Here is a 24,368-nt window from a genome sequence, read left to right as displayed (position 1 = left end):
ACACACACACACACACACACACACACACACACACACACACACACACACACACACACACACACACACACACACTCTCTCTCTCTCTCTCTCTCTTTCGTGCGCGCACACGCAAGCACACACATTGATATAAATAAATGGAAACACACAATGGAATGCAATACTTTTATTTGTGCTCGCATAAGGGTATCACACCCCGGCAAGACCAACAGAGAGAAAGGTACCATGCAAGACCAACAGAGGTCAAGGTACCATGCAAGACCAACATAGGCCAAGGTACCATGCAAGACCAACAGAGAGAAAGGTACCATGCAAGACCAACAGAGAGACAGGTACCATGCAAGACCAACAGAGGTCAAGGTACCATGCAAGACCAACAGAGAGAAAGGTACCATGCAAGACCAACAGAGAGAAAGGTACCATGCAAGACCAACAGAGAGACAGGTACCATGCAAGACCAACAGAGGTCAAGGTACCATGCAAGACCAACAGAGAGACAGGTACCATGCAAGACCAACAGAGGTCAAGGTACCATGCAAGACCAACAGAGGTCAAGGTACCATGCAAGACCAACAGAGGTCAAGGTACCATGCAAGACCAACAGAGGTCAAGGTACCATGCAAGACCAACAGAGGTCAAGGTACCATGCAAGACCAACAGAGAGAAAGGTACCATGCAAGACCAACAGAGGTCAAGGTACCATGCAAGACCAACAGAGAGACAGGTACCATGCAAGACCAACAGAGGCCAAGGTACCATGCAAGACCAACAGAGGTCAAGGTACCACGCAAGACCAACAGAGGCCAAGGTACCATGCAAGACCAACAGAGGCCAAGGTACCATGCAAGACCAACAGAGGCCAAGGTACCATGCAAGACCAACAGAGGTCAAGGTACCATGCAAGGCCAACAGAGGTCAAGGTACCATGCAAGACCAACAGAGGTCAAGGTACCATGCAAGACCAACAGAGAGAAAGGTACCATGCAAGACCAACATAGGCCAAGGTACCATGCAAGACCAACAGAGGTCAAGGTACCATGCAAGACCAACAGAGGTCAAGGTACCATGCAAGGCCAACAGAGGTCAAGGTACCTTTCAAGACCAACAGAGGTCAAGGTACCATGCAAGACCAACAGAGGTCAAGGTACCATGCAAGACCAACAGAGGTCAAGGTACCATGCAAGACCAACATAGGCCAAGGTACCATGCAAGACCAACAGAGGTCAAGGTACCATGCAAGGCCAACAGAGGTCAAGGTACCTTTCAAGACCAACAGAGGCCAAGGTACCATGCAAGACCAACAGAGAGAAAGGTACCATGCAAGACCAACAGAGAGAAAGGTACCATGCAAGACCAACAGAGGTCAAGGTACCATGCAAGACCAACAGAGGCCAAGGTACCATGCAAGACCAACAGAGAGAAAGGTACCATGCAAGACCAACAGAGAGAAAGGTACCATGCAAGACCAACAGAGGCCAAGGTACCATGCAAGACCAACAGAGAGAAAGGTACCATGCAAGACCAACATAGGCCAAGGTACCATGCAAGACCAACAGAGAGAAAGGTACCATGCAAGACCAACAGAGAGAAAGGTACCCCATGCAAGACCAACAGAGAGAAAGGTACCATGCAAGACCAACAGAGAGAAAGGTACCATGCAAGACCAACAGAGAGAAAGGTACCATGCAAGACCAACAGAGAGAAAGGTACCATGCAAGGCCAACAGAGGCCAAGGTACCATGCAAGGCCAACAGAGGTCAAGGTACCATGCAAGGCCAACATAGGTCAAGGTACCATGCAAGACCAACATAGGCCAAGGTACCATGCAAGACCAACAGAGAGAAAGGTACCATGCAAGACCAACAGAGAGAAAGGTACCATGCAAGACCAACAGAGAGAAAGGTACCATGCAAGACCAACATAGGCCAAGGTACCATGCAAGACCAACAGAGAGAAAGGTACCATGCAAGACCAACAGAGAGAAAGGTACCATGCAAGACCAACAGAGGTCAAGGTACCATGCAAGACCAACAGAGGTCAAGGTACCATGCAAGACCAACATAGGCCAAGGTACCTTACAAGAGTAGATTGTGCAAAGGAGCCTAGCACTTTTGTCTTAAAAATAAAAACTGTCGCTTTCTGTTTAGTTTAGTTTCCACAACGGCAAGTCATCAAACACTTTAAAGAAAAGGAATATGCTCAAACTTACTGAATAAGATGGCAGCTTTATGCATTTTCATTCTGGAACAAAATCGACAAACAAGTAACGTTTGACGCCACAGACAAGTATGACGTGTTATCTCAAACTTCTGACTCGTTGGGGCCCTGGAAATTGCATTCTAAAAATTACGTTCAGAATAAGGGTCCCCATATATCATTGGGTACCTTTGCTTATCCAAAATTATAATAAAAACAATGTTTGGTGGCTTGTTGTTAGAGCAGCTTTTTTTGTTGATCCTCGGGGACCATATAGCCTTAGGTTTTCATATATATCAACCGCGGCCTTCGGCCTTGGTCGATAAGGATGAAACCGAAGACGATAACCCCCCCTCGGACCAACACAAACGCTGGTCTGTTAACAAGTCTCTAAACATCTTATAATATTTCAATCGAGTTGTCGGGATTACTTTCGTTTAGCCGTGTAGAACTACAACTAATATTTAGGCGCTTGGGAAAGTGTTCGTTTAGTCAAAACATAAGTCGATGCACAAATGTTTTGAACAAAATGTGACATTCGAAGCAGAATGAGGTAAGGAGAGTGGATGAGAGGGGGCGGGGGGACTAAGTGGCGCTGTGTTGGTCTCCCGGGGTTCCTTACAGGCGGTCCAAGGAGAGTGAAAGGGGGGGGGGGGGACTAAGTGGCGCTGTGTTGGTCTCCCGGGGTTCCTTACAGGCGGTCCAAGGAGAGTGGAAGGGGGGGGGGGACTAAGTGGCGCTGTGTTGGTCTCCCGGGGTTCCTTACAGGCGGTCCAAGGAGAGTGGAAGGGGGGGGGGACTAAGTGGCGCTGTGTTGGTCTCCCGGGGTTCCTTACAGGCGGTCCAAGGAGAGTGGAGGGGGGGGGGACTAAGTGGGGCTGTGTTGGTCTCCCGGGGTTCCTTACAGGCGGTCCAAGGAGAGTGGAGGGGGGGGGACTAAGTGGCGCTGTGTTGGTCTCCCGGGGTTCCTTACAGGCGGTCCAAGGAGAGTGGAAGGGGGGGGGGGACTAAGTGGGGCTGTGTTGGTCTCCCGGGGTTCCTTACAGGCGGTCCAAGGAGAGTGGAGGGGGGGGGGACTAAGTGGCGCTGTGTTGGTCTCCCGGGGTTCCTTACAGGCGGTCCAAGGAGAGTGGAAGGGGGGGGGACTAAGTGGGGCTGTGTTGGTCTCCCGGGGTTCCTTACAGGCGGTCCAAGGAGAGTGGAGGGGGGGGGGGGGACTAAGTGGCGCTGTGTTGGTCTCCCGGGGTTCCTTACAGGCGGTCCAAGGAGAGTGGAGGGGGGGGGGGACTAAGTGGCGCTGTGTTGGTCTCCCGGGGTTCCTTACAGGCGGTCCAAGGAGAGTGGAGGGGGGGGGGGACTAAGTGGGGCTGTGTTGGTCTCCCGGGGTTCCTTACAGGCGGTCCAAGGAGAGTGTAAGGGGGGGGGGGGGGACTAAGTGGCGCTGTGTTGGTCTCCCGGGGTTCCTTACAGGCGGTCCAAGGAGAGTGGAGGGGGGGGGGACTAAGTGGGGCTGTGTTGGTCCCCCGGGGTTCCTTACAGGCGGTCCAAGGAGAGTGGAGGGGGGGGGGACTAAGTGGCGCTGTGTTGGTCCCCCGGGGTTCCTTACAGGCGGTCCAAGGAGAGTGGAGGGGGGGGGGGGACTAAGTGGCGCTGTGTTGGTCTCCCGGGGTTCCTTACAGGCGGTCCAAGGAGAGTGGAGGGGGGGGGGGACTAAGTGGCGCTGTGTTGGTCCCCCGGGGTTCCTTACAGGCGGTCCTAACGCTCTTTATGCGCACCGTTGCTGGTACATGGTTCCGGGGTACGGGGTTCCTTACAGGCGGTCCAAGGAGAGTGTAAGGGGGGGGGGGACTAAGTGGCGCTGTGTTGGTCTCCCGGGGTTCCTTACAGGCGGTCCTAACGCTCTTTATGCGCACCGTTTCTGGTACATGGTAAAGTGATCGACAGGCATGTCACTGACAAAATTACTATTGTTGTGAGCTGTGATGGAGTAAAAATAACACACTACATATAGAAAGTCGGTTGCCACAGCGAGACAGCGATGTTTTGCTGCACACGCCGCCAGGCAATCGTCTTTGGAGGCAAAACTTCTCATCTCAGTGACAACCTTTATGAAACTTCCTGGGTAGGCAACAAACTCCATTTGAAGATCAGGTTCAGGGCAATCTGAAAATTAAGGCAAGCAGGAATATCTCTGCTTCATTTGCATGTAGACACGGAAAGTTACTACACCGACACACACACACATACAGACAAATACACACACACACACACACACACAAACACACACAAACACACACACACACACGCAAGCATACACAAATTCACGCGCGCGTACACACACACATGCACACACACACACACACACACAAACTCACACACACACACACACACACAAATAAACACACACACACACATACACAAACGCACACACACACATATCGACCTATACCAAAACATATACCAAACAACACACATCTTCCCCAAAACCCACAATCATGTACTGAACAACACACAACTACCCAACAGCATACATCTCTCCAACAACATACATCTCTCCAACAACATACATCTCTCCAACAGCATACATCTCTCCAACAGCATACATCTCTCCAACAGCATACATCTCTCCAACAACATACATCTCTCCAACAACATACATCTCTCCAACAGCATACATCTCTCCAACAGCATACATCTCTCCAACAACATACATCTCTCCAACAGCATACATCTCTCCAACAGCATACATCTCTCCAACAACATACATCTCTCCAACAGCATACATCTCTCCAACAACATACATCTCTCCAACAGCATACATCTCTCCAACAACATACATCTCTCCAACAGCATACATCTCTCCAACAGCATACATCTCTCCAACAACATACATCTCTCCAACAGCATACATCTCTCCAACAGCATACATCTCTCCAACAGCATACATCTCTCCAACAACATACATCTCTCCAACAACATACATCTCTCCAACAGCATACATCTCTCCAACAGCATACATCTCTCCAACAACATACAGCCACCCAACAACACACAACTACCTGCCCAACAACACACATCTACTTAACAGCACACATCTACCCTACAACACACATCTACTTAACAGCACACATCTACCCAACAACACACATCTACCCAACAACACACATCAACCTAACAACACACATCTACCTAACAACACACATCAACCTAACATCACACATCTACCCTACAACACACATCTACCCAACAACACACATCTACCCAACAACACACATCTACCTAACAACACACATCTACCCAACAACACACATCAACCTAACAACACACATCTACCCAACAACACACATCTACCCTACAACACACATCTACCCAACAACACACATCTACCCAACAACACACATCTACCCAACAACACACATCTACCCAACAACACACATCTACCCAACAACACACATCTACCCAACAACACACATCTACCCAACAATACACATCTACCCTACAACACACATCTACCCAAGAGCACACATCTACCCAACACCACACATCTACCCAACAACACACATCTACCCAACAACACACATCTACCCAACAACACACATCTACCCAACAACACACATCTACCCTACAACACACATCTACCCAACAACACACATCTACCCAACAACACACATCTACCCAACAACACACATCTACCCAACAACACACATCTACCTAACAACACGCATCTACCTAACAACACACATCTACCTAACAGCACACATCTACCCAACAACACACATCTACCCAACAACACACATCTACCCAACAACACACACCTACCCAACAACACACATCTACCCAACAACACACATCTACCCAACAACACACATCTACCCAACAACACACATCTACCCAACACCACACATCTACCCAACAACACACATCTACCCAACACCACACATCTACCCAACAACACACATCTACCCAACAGCACACATCTACCCAACACCACACATCTACCCAACAACACACATCTACCCAACACCACACATCTACCCAACTGCACACATCTACCCAACAACACACATCTACCCAACTGCACACATCTACCCAACAACACACATCTACCCAACTGCACACATCTACCCAACAACACACATCAACCCTACATCACACATCTACCCAACAACACACATCTACCCAACTGCACACATCTACCCAACAACACACATCTACCCAACAACACACTACCCAACAACACACTTCTACCCAACAACACACATCTACCCAACAACACACTTCTACCCAACAACACACATCTACCCAACAACACACATCTACCCAACTGCACACATCTACCCTACATCACACATCTACCCATCAACACACATCTACCCAACAACACACATCTACCCAACAACACACATCTACCCAACAACACATATCTACCCAACTGCACACATCTACCCAACAACACACATCTACCCAACAACACACATCTACCCAACAACACACATCTACCCAACAACACACATCTACCCAACAACACACATCTACCCAACAACACACATCTACCCAACAACACACATCTACCCATCAACACACATCTACCCAACAACACACATCTACCCAACAACACACATCTACCCAACAACACACATCTACCCAACAACACACATCTACCCAACAACACACATCTACCCAACTACACACATGTACTCATCAACACACATCTACCCAACAACACATATCCACCCAACATCACACATCTACCCAACAACACACATCCACCCAACAACACACATCTACCCAACAACACACATCCACCCAACAACACACATCTACCCAACAACACACATCTACCCAACAACACACATCTACCCAACTACACACATGTACTCATCAACACACATCTACCCAACAACACACATCTACCCAACAACACACATCTACCCAACAACACACATCTACCCAACAACACACATCTACCCAACAACACACATCTACCCTACATCACACATCTACCCAACAACACACATCTACCCAACAACACACATCTACCCATCAACACACATCTACCCAACAACACACATCTACCCAACAACACACATCTACCCATCAACACACATCTACCCAACAACACACATCTACCCAACAACACACATCTACCCAACAACACACATCTACCCTACATCACACATCTACCCAACAACACACATCTACCCAACAACACACATCTACCCATCAACACACATCTACCCAACAACACACATCTACCCAACAACACACATCTACCCATCAACACACATCTACCCAACAACACACATCTACCCAACAACACACATCTACCCAACTGCACACATCTACCCAACAACACACATCTACCCAACTGCACACATCTACCCTACATCACACATCTACCCAACAACACACATCTACCCAACTGCACACATCTACCCAACAACACACATCTACCCAACAACACACTACCCAACAACACACTTCTATCCAACAACACACATCTACCCAACAACACACTTCTACCCAACTGCACACATCTACCCAACAACACACATCTACCCAACAACACACATCAACCCTACAACACACATCTACCCAACAACACACATCTACCCAACAACACACATCTACCCAACTGCACACATCTACCCAACAACACACATCTACCCAACAACACACATCTACCCAACAACACACATCTACCCAACAACACACATCCACCCAACAACACACATCTACCCAACAACACACATCAACCTAACAACACACATCTTCCCTACAACACACATCTACCCAACAACACACATCTACCCAACAACACACATCTACCCATCAACACACATCTACCCAACAACACACATCTACCCAACAACACACATCTACCCATCAACACACATCTACCCAACAACACACATCTACCCAACAACACACATCTACCCAACAACACACATCTACCCTACATCACACATCTACCCAACAACACACATCTACCCAACAACACACATCTACCCATCAACACACATCTACCCAACAACACACATCTACCCAACAACACACATCTACCCATCAACACACATCTACCCAACAACACACATCTACCCAACAACACACATCTACCCAACTGCACACATCTACCCAACAACACACATCTACCCAACTGCACACATCTACCCAACAACACACATCTACCCAACAACACACTACCCAACAACACACATCTACCCAACAACACACATCTACCCTACATCACACATCTACCCAACAACACACATCTACCCAACAACACACATCTACCCATCAACACACATCTACCCAACAACACACATCTACCCAACAACACACATCTACCCATCAACACACATCTACCCAACAACACACATCTACCCAACAACACACATCTACCCAACAACACACATCTACCCTACATCACACATCTACCCAACAACACACATCTACCCAACAACACACATCTACCCATCAACACACATCTACCCAACAACACACATCTACCCAACAACACACATCTACCCATCAACACACACCTACCCAACAACACACATCTACCCAACTGCACACATCTACCCAACTGCACACATCTACCCAACAACACACATCTACCCAACTGCACACATCTACCCAACAACACACATCTACCCAACAACACACATCTACCCTACATCACACATTTACCCAACAACACACATCTACCCAACTGCACACATCTACCCAACAACACACATCTACCCAACAACACACTACCCAACAACACACTTCTATCCAACAACACACATCTACCCAACAACACACTTCTACCCAACTGCACACATCTACCCAACAACACACATCTACCCAACAACACACATCTACCCAACAACACACATCTACCCAACAACACACATCTACCCAACAACACACATCTACCCAACTGCACACATCTACCCAACAACACACATCTACCCAACAACACACATCTACCCAACAACACACATCTACCCAACAACACACATCTACCCAACAACACACATCTACCCTACATCACACATCTTCCCAACAACACACATCTACCCAACTGCACACATCTACCCAACAACACACATCTTCCCAACAACATACATCTACCCAACAACACATATCTTCCCAACAACACACGTCTACCCAACAACACATATCTTCCCAACAACACACATCTTCCCAACAACACACATCTTCCCAACAACACATATCTTCCCTACAACACACGTCTACCCAACAACACACATCTTCCCAACAACACACATCTACCCAACAACACACATCTACCCAACAACACACATCTACCCAACAACACACATCTACCCAACAACACACATCTACCCAACAACACACATCTTCCCAACACCACACATCTACCCAACAACACACATCTACCCAACAACACACATCTACCCAACAACACACTTCTACCCAATAACACACATCTACCCAACAACACACATCTACCCAACAACACACATCTACCCAACAACACACTTCTACCCAATAACACACATCTACCCAACAACACACATCTACCCAACAACACACATCTACCCAACAACACACATCTACCCAACAACACACATCTTCCCAACACCACACATCTACCCAACTGCACACATCTACCCAACAACACACATCTACCCAACAACACACATCTACCCAACTGCACACATCTACCCAACAACACACATCTACCCAATAACACACATCTACCCAACAACACACATCTACCCAAATACGCAAAAATATTGTAACTTTTTCTTGTCTTCACGCAGCGCTTTTGCTCTGACTTAATAATCACCCGATCCTGAAACTGACTATAGGGCTCGAGAAGTGACGATACACATGAAATCTGCGCGTCAAAACTAAAGTCCGTTTCTTTTTGCATCGAAGTATCGCAAACGAACGTAACGAGGGTATTACCAGATAATGTCTTGTCGGATAATGAAACAGACATTAGCTGCTCTCCCATCTCGCGCTTCCAAAAGGCGGAAAGTGTGTCTAGTCGTATTAGAGCGGGAAACAAACTCGCAAGGCCCGAAGGTTGGAGACAGCAGGGGTGTTATTCGACAGGCGTGCGCGGAGTTCGACAGGAAAACTCGCCGTATTTAGGTAAGGAGTGTCTTTAAGTCTTTCGTGCGTGTTTTGTTTGTGTCTGTACGTGTTTTCGTAGTACGCAAAAATATTGGTCCGTGACGCGTTTTTTTCGTTTCGTTGCGTATGACTTACGCGTTTTTTAAAAAGCTAGCGCGATCCCTGAGAGAGGTACAGAAAAGCGTGCTATGCAGCACAGCGAAACCACTACCGCGCTGAACAGGCTCGTCAGTTTCACTCCGTTATGCACAAGCGGCGGACTACGGTCATTGTGAAAAAGTGCAGTGCGTTTATCAGTTTCATTCTGTGAGTTCCACAGCTTGACTAAATGTAGTAATTTCGCCTTACGCGACTTGTTTTTTCTTACCGTACATGAAAAACATCCGAATAAAATCCTGTTCTTTAACAGGCAACGAAGCTTGCAATGTAGAAGTCAAAGATACACATAATGCAATAAAAACAAATTACAAAACTTTTTTGTTGCAAAAAACTAGGCAAATGAATTCAAAAGCATTTGTGCAAGTAAGCGGGAGATGAGATACACTAAAATTAATTGAAATTTCAATTGTGGTTTGTGATAAATCACACCTGGCGCTGTAAACGTCAAATAGGGTTGCAAAATCTAATGAACAGTCGATAAAATTGTCAACGGTGACAGGGGAATTAAGAGTCAAATTGTGTTATAAACATTTTTAAGACGATTCCCCATCTGTTGTGGAATAGAAAATGTGTTCCCAAGGCAATAAACAAAGAATAATCTTATATGGTGTTTTAGCAAAATGCAAAACACGTTCTCGCACACACACACACAACACACACACACACACACACACACACACACACACACACACACACACACACACACACACACACACACACACACACACACACACATACACACACACACACACACGACACACACACACACTCACACAAACATGCACATACACACACACACACACATACACACACACACACGCACACACACACACACACACACACACACACACACACACACACACACACACACACACACACACACACACACACACACACACACACACACACCACCCCCTCAAAAGCAGGGATGAAAGTGTGGTGGCCAGTTACTCTGAACGAACCAAAGCCAAAGCTTGTGACTCAGGTTTGTGTTCAGGGAAGTTCGTTTGCACGAAATGCACGAGACACGACTTTCCCTTTTTACATTTAGTCAAGTTTTGACTAAATGTTTTAACATAGAGGGGGAATCGAGACGAGGGCCGTGGTGTATGTGTGTCTGTGTATGTGTGTGTGTGTGTGTGTGTGTGTGTGTGTGTGTGTGTGTGTGTGTGTGTGTGTGTGTGTGTGTGTGTGTGTGTGTGTGTGTGTGTGTGTAGAGCGATTCAGAGTAAACTACTGGACCGATCTTTATGAAATTTTACATAAAAGTTCCTGGGTATGATATCCCCAGAATTGTTTTCATTTTTTCGATAAATGTCTTTGATGACGTCATATCCGGCTTTTTGTAAAAGTTGAGGCGGCACTGTCACACCCTCATTTTTCAATAAAATTGATTGAAATTTTGGCAAAGCAATCTTCGACGAAGGCCGGACTTTGGTATTGCATTTCAGCTTGGAGGCTTAAAAATTAATTAATGACTTTGGTCATTAAAAATCTGAAAATTGTAATTAAAATTATTTTTTATAAAACGATCCAAAATTACGATCATCTTATTCTTCATCATTGTCTGATTCCAAAAACATATAAATATGTTATATTCGGATTAAAAACAAGCTCTGAAAATTAAAAATATACAAATTAGGATTAAAATAAAATTTCCGAAATCGATTTAAAAACAATTTCATCTTATTTCGTGTCGGTTCCTGATTCCAAAAACATATAGATATGATATGTTTGGATTAAAAACACGCTCAGAAAGTTAAAACGAAGAGAGGTACAGAAAAGCGTGCTACGCAGCAAAGCGCAACCCCTACCGCGCTAAACAGGCTCGTCAATTTCACTGCCTTTTGCACGAGCGGCGGACTACAGTAATTGTGAAAAAATGCTGTGCGTTCAGTTTCATTCTGTGAGTTCCACAGCTTGACTAAATGTAGTAATTTCGCCTTACGCGACTTGTTTTTCTTTAATAAGCTGGAGCTAATTTCACCCCGATTGTAGATGATTCAGAACACAAGCCAATGTACTTTTAACCCAAGCAAACAACATGCTATTTGTAAATAACAATTTTCTCACATCATCAAATGCAGCTTTCAGCCGAATCTACTAAACATAAACACGCGGGAATATAGAGCCGACTCCCATGATTGATGCAAAGGACATGTTCGCCCACATGTTGCAATGTACATTTTCGGCAGTAAGCGGTACTGTATATTCGGCGGAAGACAGACATGTTTATGTGGCCCAAATATGCAATATATATGTTCGGCCACAGGGGCGGACGAGGGGGGGGGGGGGGGGGGGGGGTTCTGGGGTTTCCGGACCCCCCCCACCCCCCAAGCCTAAAAATATAAAAAAAATTGGGGGGGGGGGGGGGGTTGTTGTTGTTGGGGATTTCTGATCCCAAACTGACCAAACACAAAACAAAACAAAAAAAGAGGGCTGCCTGAAACTGGTAATGATCATCCTCAGAATGCACCAGATTACACCATTTTGTATCCTTTTTTTTTTTAATTTTCCGGGGGGGGGGGGGCATGCCCCCAACCCCCCCTAGCAAGCTAGGCGCTTCGCGCCGTCGGCTCGGCGCTTCGCGCCTTCACACCCATATCTTCACAATATACTTTTGGAAAACCCCCCCCATAAAATGAACTGATCCGCCCCTGGGTCATGCAAAGGCTACATTGTTTATTGAGACCTAGGTTGCTATAGCTACTGTTTCAGTGGAAGGTTGCCTTGCGTATTCGGCTGAATTCCGATCTTAGAAATTAATGTGACATCACACCCCTGACAGCGACATAGTGTTTATAAACAAAACAAAGTTTGGTGAGACCACAATGAATGAAACACAAAATCCAGGTTATGATTATTACATTGCACAGAAATGTCTTTATTTTCAAAATGTTTCAATACACAACACAAATAAATGTATGAGGGTACGCGGCATCGAAGTGTGCCTATTCTTCAATAATGTTTGCATGCATTTCTTATTTTGGAAATAAGTACAAAGGCAAAACAAGCGCATAACACGACATTCCGATTGTAAGTGAAATTTTACCCATGATAATGCTTGATTGTGAGTGAAATTTTGCCCAGGATGCATTACAACCACATACAGATGACCGGAAATAATGCATCTTGGGTAAAATTTCACTCACAATTGGAATGTCGTTTTATGCGCATGTTTTGTCTAGGTACTAATTTACAAAATAAGAAATGCATGCACACTATATTGAAGAATAGGCATAATTACCTACCGCGTACCCTCATGCATGCTTATTTTAAGTCATCCTGGTGTGTACATAACAAAGTTTAGCATGTGTGTGTGTGTGTGTGTGTGTGTGTGCGATTCAGACTAAACTACTGGATCGATCTTTATGAAATATGACATGAGAGTTCCTGGGTATGATATCCCCTTACGTTTTTTTCATTTTTTTGATAAATGTCTTTGATGACGTCATATCCGGCTTTTCATGAAAGTTGAGGCGGCACTGTCACGCTCTCATTTTTCAACCAAATTGGTTGAAATTTTGGTCAAGTAATCTTCGACGAAGCCCGGACTTCGGTATTGCATTTCAGGGCAATAAAAAATGTTTTAAATAAGTGAGGTACAGGTTTAGGTTAGGGGGGGGGGGGGGGGTTGCGCAACCCCATAACCCCCCCCCCCTGGTAGTCCGGCCCTGCATTTCAGCTTGGTGGCTTAAAAATTAATTAAGGACTTTGGTCATTAAAAATCTGAAAATTGAAAAAAAAAAAAAAATTCTAAAACGATCCAAATTTACGTTCATCTTATTCTCCATTATTTTCTGATTCCAAAAACATATACATATGTTATATTTGGATTAAAAACAAGCTCTGAAAATTAAAAATATAAAAATTATTATCAAATTTTTGTTTTCGAAATCAATTTAAAAACACTTTCATCTTATTCCTTGTCGGTTCGTGATTCCAAAAGCATATAGATATGTTATGTTTGGATTAAAAACACGCTCAGAAAGTTAAAACGAAGCTTACGAGAGGTACATAAAAGCGTGCTATCCTTCTCAGCGCAACTACTACCCCGCTCGTCTTGTCAATTTCACTGCCTTCGCCATGAGCGGTGTACTGACGATGCTACGAGTATACGATTGTTACGCGTGATTGTTCTGAAAAGTGACTATTACATGATTGTTCTGAAAGTCTACTATTTATTTCATCGTAATCATGTAAGCCCTCATACGTGATTGTTCTGAAAGCTTACTAATTTACATGATTGTTCTGAAACTCTACTAAAGGTAAACTTGCTTCACCCGTGAAATGTTGTCAGATATGGAACAATATGTATACCCCTGCCGCTTGTCCATCTGCCTGTGTGTATTGTATGGGGAGATTTATGGGGAGATTTATATAGCGCTTGACGTGACGTTTTCTCTAAGCGCTTTACATATTAATTTCTCCCGTGTGAGATGGAATTTTTTACACAATATATCACGCATTCACATCGGCCAGCAAACCTCAAGCCTATTAGGGCGAGCATTCACCTTTCACGGCCTTTATTCCAAGCCACACGGGTATTTGGTGGACATTTTTAGCTATGCCTATACAATTTTGCCAGGAAAAACCCTTTTGTCAATCGTGGGAACTTTAACGTGCACACCCCAACGTAGTGTACACGAAGGGACCTCGGTTTTTCGTCTCATCCGAAAGACTAGCACTTGAACCCACCACCTAGGTTAGGAAAGGGGGGAGAAAATAGCGGCCTGACCCAGGGTCGAACACGCAACCGCTCGATTCCGAGCGCAAGTGCGTTACCACTCGGCCACCCAGTCCTATGTCTACAGGTATGTATATGGAACAATATTTTGATACAATGATACTAAATCTTAAGTGATATTGATATTTATACCCCAGCCTTCTTCTTCTCTTCTTCAGCGTTCCAGAATTTTCTGGTTACGTGTGAGCTCGTTTGCCCATTTGGGTTCCCCACACTATACTCTGAGAGCATAGTCAGCTCACTCCGCTTTCGTTGAGTAGGCATGCTGGGTATTTTCGTGTTTCCATAACCCACCGAACTCTGACATGGATTACAGGATCTTTTCCGTGCGCACTTGGTCTTGTGCTTGCGTGTACACACGAAGGGGGTTAAGTCACTAGCAGGTCTGCACATAAGTTGACCTGGGAGATCGGAATAATCTCCATTCTTAACCCACCAGGCGGCAGCGACCGAGATTCGAACTCACGACCTCCCGAGTAGGAGGCCGACGTCTTACCACCACGCCACTGCGCCCGTCATACCCCAGCCAAATGAAGTTGGGGGGGGGGGGGTATACTGGATTCACTTTGTCCGTCTGTCTGTGTGTATGTCTGTATGTAAATGGAACACTATTTTGATACAATGAACCCCCGCCCAATGAATACACACTCAACATAAGTAATACGTTTCATACATTGAACATGTCTTCTTTATTGTTCTCAACTCAAAATTGAAATTAAATGTTCAAAGACAAAAATTATTTATAATCTTCAAAAATGTAATGATTCTTCTTGAGTATTCCCAACTCAAAATTCAAGTTACAGGTTCAAAGGGACACATTGAAACTTTTGATTTTCCCTCTTTGCCTTGCTTAGGTGGCTAGGTCACCAAAATGGATCGAAAGGCATGGCAAAGAGGGAAAATGGAAGCTACTTTTTGCCCCTTTAAAGACGAAAGGCACAACAAATAATTTTCACAAATGAAACTTTTTTTGTATGAACTAAAAATTCAAGTGGAGAGGGGATGAGAGACGTGAGGAGATGGCCGGGGTTGCGAGATGGGTGGGGAGTCTGGGCTATACAGTTCTTGCACGCGAGACAATATACTTCTTTTTTGTGTGTGTGTGTGTGTGTGTGGGGGGGAGTATTTTGTTTATCAACTCTCTCTCTCTCTCTCTTTCTCTCTCTCTCTCTCTCTCTCTCTCTATCTCTCTCTCTCTCTCTCTCTCTCCCTCACCCATCGCACACCGGTTGGACCGTACATAAGGTAACGTGAAACTATGCTTGAGCAACCGGCACGGTTGGCCTAGTGGTAAGGCGTCCGCCCCGTGATCGGGAGGTCGTGAGTTCGAACCCCGGCCGGGTCATACCTAAGACTTTAAAATTGGCAATCTAGTGGCTGCTCCGCCTGGCGTCTGGCATTATGGGGTTAGTGCTAGGACTGGTTGGTCCGGTGTCAGAATAATGTGACTGGGTGAGACATGAAGCCTGTGCTGCGACTTCTGTCTTGTGTGTGGCGCACGTTATAATGTCAAAGCAGCACCGCCCTGATATGGGCCCTTCGTGGTCGGCTGGGCGTTAAGCAAACAAACAAACAAAATGTGCGTGGGAGTATAACTTATAACCCGGCTCAGGATATTTCTTATCCTGTTGCGTAACGTTAAAGCAGAGAATCAGTGCGGCAAAACAAAAACATGGATCGGGAACTTGGATAGTTCTTTCTTTCTCATTTGATCCGAGTTTTATCTGTCTCATTAAATGCCATTTTTCTACCCTCTACACACATAATAATTTGTGTACCTTCTACACACATCACAATATGTGAAACATGTCAACCGACTGCAGCAGCCTGGTTCTTAAAATAATTCTGACGGTCAACACAGTCAACACACTATCTGATGGTCTTGTTTGAGTGATAACGATCAACTCAGGAGGAAGAAACCAACAGAGGAAAAAAAACCACAATTAAGCTTTAACATTAACCGTAGAAACATACAGAATCACATGTACCATTATGTAGAACAAAATTTCACAGCAAGCTTTCTTTGGACGACTGTCGTCTCAAAACTCGCATTCTACCTGCTGTCCAAAAGAACCTATCTTACGTTGTGCTGCCTTGAAAAAAATACCAACAAAGACAAGGAATTAGCTGTTGCAAGGTAAGTTTACCAAATGTTACAGACATTAGCGAATCACGATAGTGCGTAAACAGCCAACAGTACAATCAAAGAGAGGAGTCTGGAATGAAACGCGATACAGATCTAGGTAGATCTATCATTCAAAAACTGTCTTTTAAATTCAAGGAAGTTGTTGCAAGGTACCACATTTTACAGACAGAACCATGGCAGAGCCTGTTTTGAAACTGAGGCAACATCGTAATAATTTTGACTTTGAGAACAGATTCATTCCGTTTCCTTGTATCTGCATGTTCAAGTAAATGGTGGACAGTTTTATACGGGCAGAGTAAACTTGAGACTCTACTGCAAATCTTGAAATTCACATAAATCGAACCAAGAACAAAGACATCCCAACATTCGAGGCACTTTAGATCAACTCATTTCACACCTTTGATATTGTGTACATAATGATATTTTATTGAGGCTTTATTGATGCATAATATGAGAATCTCTAGTCAGAATGAATGACTGATTTGCTTGATGTAAATATATGAGAAAGTGTGAAAATGAGATGTTATCCCCCTTTTTAGGTCTACTTGGCCAGTTAAATGCTTTGTGGGATTTTTGTGTTTGGTGGTCCCGCTAGCAGGTGAATGTGAGAAGTATGGTTATATAACCGCGTGATTTTTTGAACCATGTACAGCGGGACCACCTTATATTTTTTATAATGTATATACAAGTCTGATCTCCGTCGCTTTAAAAAATAAAGCGTCCTTTATCTATCACAAATTTGGTGTGAGTCTGAGTTTGTTGCATAAATGATTTTATGTGAGCTTTTTAATTGCGAACATAAAAGTAGAAACGAAAATAACTTGTCTTTAGGAATCAATTAGGAAAATTATGTGTGTAGAGGGTACAACAATGGCATTTAATGAGACAGATAAAACTCGGATCAAATGAGAAAGAAAGAACTATCCAAGCTTGCAAGCATAACCGCGGTAGTCCTGTAAGTTCCCGATCTATGTTTTACCGGTTTTGCACTGCTATATGTTAGTCTGTATCGAGCATAACCCCGAACATGCGCACAAATCTCCACTTTTTGACATAAATGATCAATTATTGCGATATATATATTCATTGTAGCATCTAGTTGTCTACATTTGGTAATACCCAAAGCTCTCTGTCTCTGACGGATACATATGAATAACGACATCCAATAAAGTCTACCAACAGCTGCAAAAACTTTTAAGAAACTTGAAACTCATCAAAAGGAATGAGATGCACCTTTGGTCATTTCGGTGCTGAATTTCCCGACCTGAGCCAGGCAAAACAGGAAAACAATACAACGTAATTCCTTTTTACGCTTTCTGTCTCTGACGGATTGCATTTGAATAACGACATCCAATAAAGTCTACCAACTATCAGCTGCGGAGACATTTGTCTCGAAAAAAACCGCCGAGAGGCGTTAAAGTTCCCCTTGGTTTGTCCCTGTAAAAAAAAAAAAAAATTGGGATTACTGTTAGCTTTTTTGTACTACCACGCATATGTAACGCTATTTTGATAAAGTTGATAGTATTTACAGCTTTCCGGTCATATGTCCGGCTATCACTCACTTTTAGGTGGCAGATGTCCAGATATAACACGTGTTTCAGAATCTCTTGTTTGTGCCTTTGTTCTTTCTGAACTCGACTACTGCAACTCTCTTCTCTCTGGCTGTCCTCTGTACCTTCTGCATAAACTACAAAAAGTCCAAAACTCGGCAGCACGCCTCATTCTGAAAGCACGAAAACGAGATCACGCAACACCACTTGACACTTCACACACTGCACTGACTGGTTACCTATTCAAGCCCGCATTGACTACAAACTGTCCACCCTCTGCTTTAACTTCTTTTCTGGCTCGTCTCCTGCTTACTTCTCTGAACTCCTCACCGTCTATTCTCCAGCAAGACAACTCCGTGCCTCTTCTGACTGTCGCATCCTCACCATTCCACACACCAAAACCAAAACATACGGACAACGCACTTTTACTTTCTGCGCACCCACACACTGGAATTCTCTCCCCTTTCACATCCGCCACTCTCAGTCACCCCAAGCATTCAAACGAGCACTTAAAACGCACCTCTTCAAGAAATACAACCCCTGATTTTGTTTTCTCAGTCCATCAGTAGGCTACATGTAGTGTATTTGTTGTTTTAGTGATAATGTGATAATGTGTATACACATTTAGGGCTGTTTTTCAGTATTGATAACATGTTCTGTTTGATTAAGGGTATTCAGCTGGCATTTCCTTGTTTTTATTACCTATTTTATTCATGTTTTTATTACTTAATTAGTGGAAGAATCTGTTGTAATGTATGTTTGATGGTGCATGCTTTTAATCAAGCGTTGCTGACTATGAATGTAGATGTAAATGCTTGTATAACTGTGTTTGAATTTTAAATGTGTCAAGCGCAAAGAGCATAATTGTAAAGTTATGATGTTGCGCTATATAAATGCTCATTTATTATTATTATTATTATTATTATTATTATTATTATTTTTGGGTGTGTAACTTTCAATAACGAGTGGGTTTTTAAAAAAGATTATCAAAAGGTATTCTTAAAGTCTAACACAAGTTTACACTCGCACTCCGTGTCTGTAGCTTTAGAAATAAACAAGTCCAGATATAACACATTTTTCTTTGCGACAAATGTCCAGATAACCCCCCTCAGACACGTGTGTGTGTGTGTGTGTGTGTGTGTGTGTGTGTGTGTGTGTGTGTGTGTGTGTGTGTGTGTGTGTGTGTGTGTGTGTGTGTGTTTTAGCGTGAAATATTGACTACGTGTTAAACAATTAACAAAACAAACCGCTACCCCTTGGTTGACCTTTTGCCTTTCTTCTTGTCTGATCCAGAAGCTTACTGAGGTAAGTAAGAACATGTAGCTGCAGCAAACAATGCAAGAAATACTAAAGTCAGATTATCGTCCGGCTCTATACATATATGTCTTTTGGTGTTGTTATTTTACTCATACAATTTCTGAAACAGGACGCTCTGTGACAAACTATTCTTCGTGAACATTTGCAGTATGTATTCACTTTGTTTCAACTTGACATAAGCAAATTTAAATTGGTTTGTTTGATGCTTTTGAACTTTGCAAAATACATGTGTATGTGTACTAACAATCTGTGTTTACATGTTGTTGTTTTTTTAAACGTGATGTAACCAGACTGCTTTTTACATTTAATCAAGTTTTGACTAAATGTTTTAACATAGAGGGGGAATCGAGACGAGGGTCGTAGTGTATGTGTGTCTGTGTGTGTGTCTGTGCATGCGTGTGTGTAGAGCGATTGATCGAGAGTAAACTACTGGACCGATCTTTATGAAATTTGGCATGAGAGTTCCTGTGCATAATATCCCCGAACTTTTCTTTTTTTTTAATAAATGTCTTTGATGACGTCATATCCGGCTTTTTGTAAAAGTTGAGGCGGCACTGTCACACCCTCATTTTTCAATCAAATTGATTGAAATTTTGGCCAAGCAATCTTCGACGAAGGCCGGACTTTGGTATTGCATTTCAGCTTGGTGGCTTAAAAATTAATTAATGACTTTGGTCATTAAAAATCTGAAAATTGTAATTAAATTTTTTTTTTAAACGATCCAAATCTACGTTCATCTTATTCGTCATTATTTTCTGATTCCAAAAACATATAAATATGTTATATTCGGATTAAAAACAAGCTCTGAAAATTAAAAATATAAAAATTATGATCAAAATCAAATTTCTGAAATCGATTTAAAATCAATTTCATTTTATTCCTTGTCGGTTCCTGATTCCAAAAACATATAGATATGATATGTTCGGATTAAAAACACGCTCAGAAAGTTAAAACGAAGAGAGGTACAGAAAAGCGTGCTATGCAGCACAGCGAAACCACTACCGCGCTAAACAGTCTCGTCAGTTTCACTGCGTTTGGCACGAGCGGCGGACTACGGTCATTGTGAAAAAATGCAGTGCGTTCAGTTTTATTCTGTGAGTTCCACAGCTTGACTAAATGTAGTAATTTTGCCGTACGCGACTTGTTTGTTCATATTTTGTTACTGACATTATTTACATTATTTTGAATTATATTAACAGCTATTGTGTTTTCAGCGTAGCAATAGGGCCCGATATTTAGACGAGACAAGTATAATGCCGACGAGTCGAAGACGAGTCGCATTATACTTGTTCGAGTCTAAATATCGGACCCTATTGCTACGATGAAAACACAATAGCGTTTATATAGCTATTCTGACATTAAATTCTGTGTTAGAATCATGTTTTTGTCAGCGACAAGTACCAGAATGGTCCATGTCGTTGATTGCAGACGACGGTTCCCTTTCCGCATGAAGCCACGGAAATAACCGAACATTGAAAAACCCACGGACATGTATTACGGAGAAAACTCGAGATAACCGGATGCTTAGCATTACGTCAATATGTTAGGAATCATATGACGTCATGACGTATCATGCTTGCCTACGTAGATTGTATGTTCGAAAGTCTGACTTCTGTTGGGAATTCGCGTGGTGAAGACAGCGGTAAATCTGTAGATGATAAGAGAACAAGGATTGTCTCAGAAGAAACGACGAAATGTTTCAGACCGGTAACTTCATTTCAACATTGCACTATACAATGGACGTTCTATGTGACAGGAGAGTTTGCTGATTTTGTGTTAAACATTGGAGAGATCGTCTGCTAGAATCCGAGATAGGTCGCTTCAGATTGCAGCTTCTGGAAATTTGCAAGGTTTGTTGCCTGTTAAAAAAACTGGATTTTACACGTAATGTATGTCATGTACAGTAAGCAACAACAAAAACACACACAAAGCAATTGGCATCGTCTGTCGACTAGCCACAGAAACAAACCTGGCGAGGTATGCGTGTACTTTATACAAGTGGAAGAAACCGGAACCATGCGTCTTTGTTATTGCCGATATCGTTTGGATATCGGCAAAAAATGACCAACTTCCGTAGCGTTATGCTTTGATGATCGGAAAAGGGATGTGTGAGACCATCCAATCACAGCCCCCGAATTCCCCCACGTGTCCATCAGAATAGCTATATTAACAGCAATTGTGTTTTCAGCGTAGCAATAGGGTCCGATATTTAGACGAGACAAGTATAATGCCGACGAGTCGCATTATACTTGTTCGAGTCTAAATATCGGACCCTATTGCTACGCTGAAAACACAATAGCGATTATATAGCTGTTATGACCTTGATTTGTTGTTCCAAACTTACAAAATGACAGTTTTTGCGTCGATGCGTTGATCTCAGGTTTTGATAGCAGACAAACTTCTTACGCGCATCATGTTCGCGCAGACATGCACACCGCTACACGCTTTCTGACTTTGGAAGAAAAACTGACTCCAAGTGCATTCGATTTCACAACACAGTTGTTGAAACAGCTTTTTAAGTTGTCAGTGTATGCTGTTGTCGATAGAAACATCGCCGTGGTACAGATGGGTAAACCAGAATCATGCGTCTTTGCTATTGACAATATGCTTTTGGATATTGAGAAAAATGGCCGACTTCCGTAGCATTATGATTTGATGATCGAAAGAGACCATCCAATCACAGCCCCCGAATTCCCCCACGTGTTCATCAGAATAGCTATATAATTATATAAACGCAAAACAAATTTTACATGCGCACCACGAAATGCATGCCTATAATATGTATGTAAATACGACTGTATATACTCTGCTGTTTTTATATATTTTGTAAAGTGTTGTATATTATACATATATATATATGAACAAAATGTGCATAGTGTGTGTGTGTGTGTGTATGTGTGTGTGTGTGTGTGTGTGTGTGTGTGTGTGTGTGTATGTACTTGGGGATTAACTTGGTCTTTTTATTTCATTAATTAGTGTTCTTTTATTGTGGCACATTTAGGATGTTTTGTTTACTGTGTGGTCTTCTGCCGTCTTATATATTGTGCCGTGCTTTGAGATGTAGGGTTTCCTGTTTCTTTAAATGCAGCATGCACATGTTTTTCAGAGTGCAAAGAGTAGCATAATTATATACTTGGGGGGGAGCACACACTTTTTCTAATTCTCTCATTTATCCTTTCTTCTGTCTTGTAAATTGTGGCATGCATTGCAATATATATGTTACAGTAAATTCTCAAAACCAGGAAATTTGCGAAATCCCTGAAAATTTCAGTAAATTTGTGAATTTCCTGTTTCACTCGGGGGTTTCACGAATTTCCTAAAAATTCCAGGAAATTTGCGAATTTCCTGTTTTCAAGGGGCAGGAAATTCGCAAATTTACTGAAACACATTTGAAGGGAAACAATGCTTTGTTGGTTGCTTGTGAACCATTTAATGATTCTGATTTCCTTATATTAATGCAAGTTATACACTCATATTTCTCTCTCTCTCTCTCTCTCTCTCTCTCTCTCTCTCTCTCTCTCTCTCTCTTATACTGTCATGTTTCCTAAAATGTGACCCTCCACCACGAAATGAGTCGCATATCACCTCGTGCGGTTCTGCGCTAGGCTTAATATAAGTCCGGGCAGTGTCTTGTACCAGTGTGAGGGTCATCTTAGTCACAGGCTTATAACTCAAACAGTTTTCGCTCTTTTCTAAAAACGGTTTTCACCACTGGATAGAGCATAACAAACTCTTTAGGAAAATGTAAAAATATGAAAATCATGCAAAGCTGACATGCGACTCATTCCGTGGTGGAGGGTCACAAATGTTTAACATAAAATCTGAACGAGTAAAATTAAAAGGTACATTATGACACTCATCTCTCTCTCTTAAACTGTAATTATTTCATTAAATTGTTAACATAAAATCTGAACGAGTACATTAAAAGGTACATTGTGACACTCACATCTCTCTCCTATGCTGTCATTTGCGGCCAGCCGTGGTAGAACAGTCCATTATGATACAAGATTAGAAACAAAACAAGCCGGGCATGTACAGCACAGACATATGGCACGTAATATAAGCATTCGCGTGAGTTGATGGCCCTATCATTTCTCGTTTTATTATTGTCTCATGTTTAAATGAATAAAACCGTGTTTAAACC

The 24,368-nt window shown here is 43.2% G+C and overlaps 1 long non-coding RNA gene across 3 annotated transcripts; it reads left to right on the top strand.

Annotated features, from left to right (window-relative positions):
• The first annotated feature begins 154 nt into the window (after positions 1 to 154).
• On the top strand, positions 155 to 2,187 carry LOC138950346 (uncharacterized). 3 transcript variants are annotated; one of them, XR_011450615.1, is made up of 3 exons: positions 155 to 973; positions 1,142 to 1,225; positions 2,012 to 2,187. It is a non-coding gene; the product is annotated as an uncharacterized lncRNA (long non-coding RNA). The 3 variants fall into 3 exon arrangements; XR_011450613.1 differs by lacking the exons at positions 155 to 973; positions 1,142 to 1,225 and adding exons at positions 1,651 to 1,675; positions 1,760 to 1,927; XR_011450614.1 differs by having other exon boundaries at positions 155 to 1,225.
• The last annotated feature ends 22,181 nt before the right edge of the window (positions 2,188 to 24,368 follow it).

The sequence above is a fragment of the Littorina saxatilis genome, linkage group LG16, assembly GCF_037325665.1.
Source record: "Littorina saxatilis isolate snail1 linkage group LG16, US_GU_Lsax_2.0, whole genome shotgun sequence".
Classification (NCBI taxonomy): Eukaryota; Metazoa; Mollusca; class Gastropoda; order Littorinimorpha; family Littorinidae; genus Littorina; species Littorina saxatilis.
This window is presented reverse-complemented; position numbering and strand designations above follow the sequence as displayed.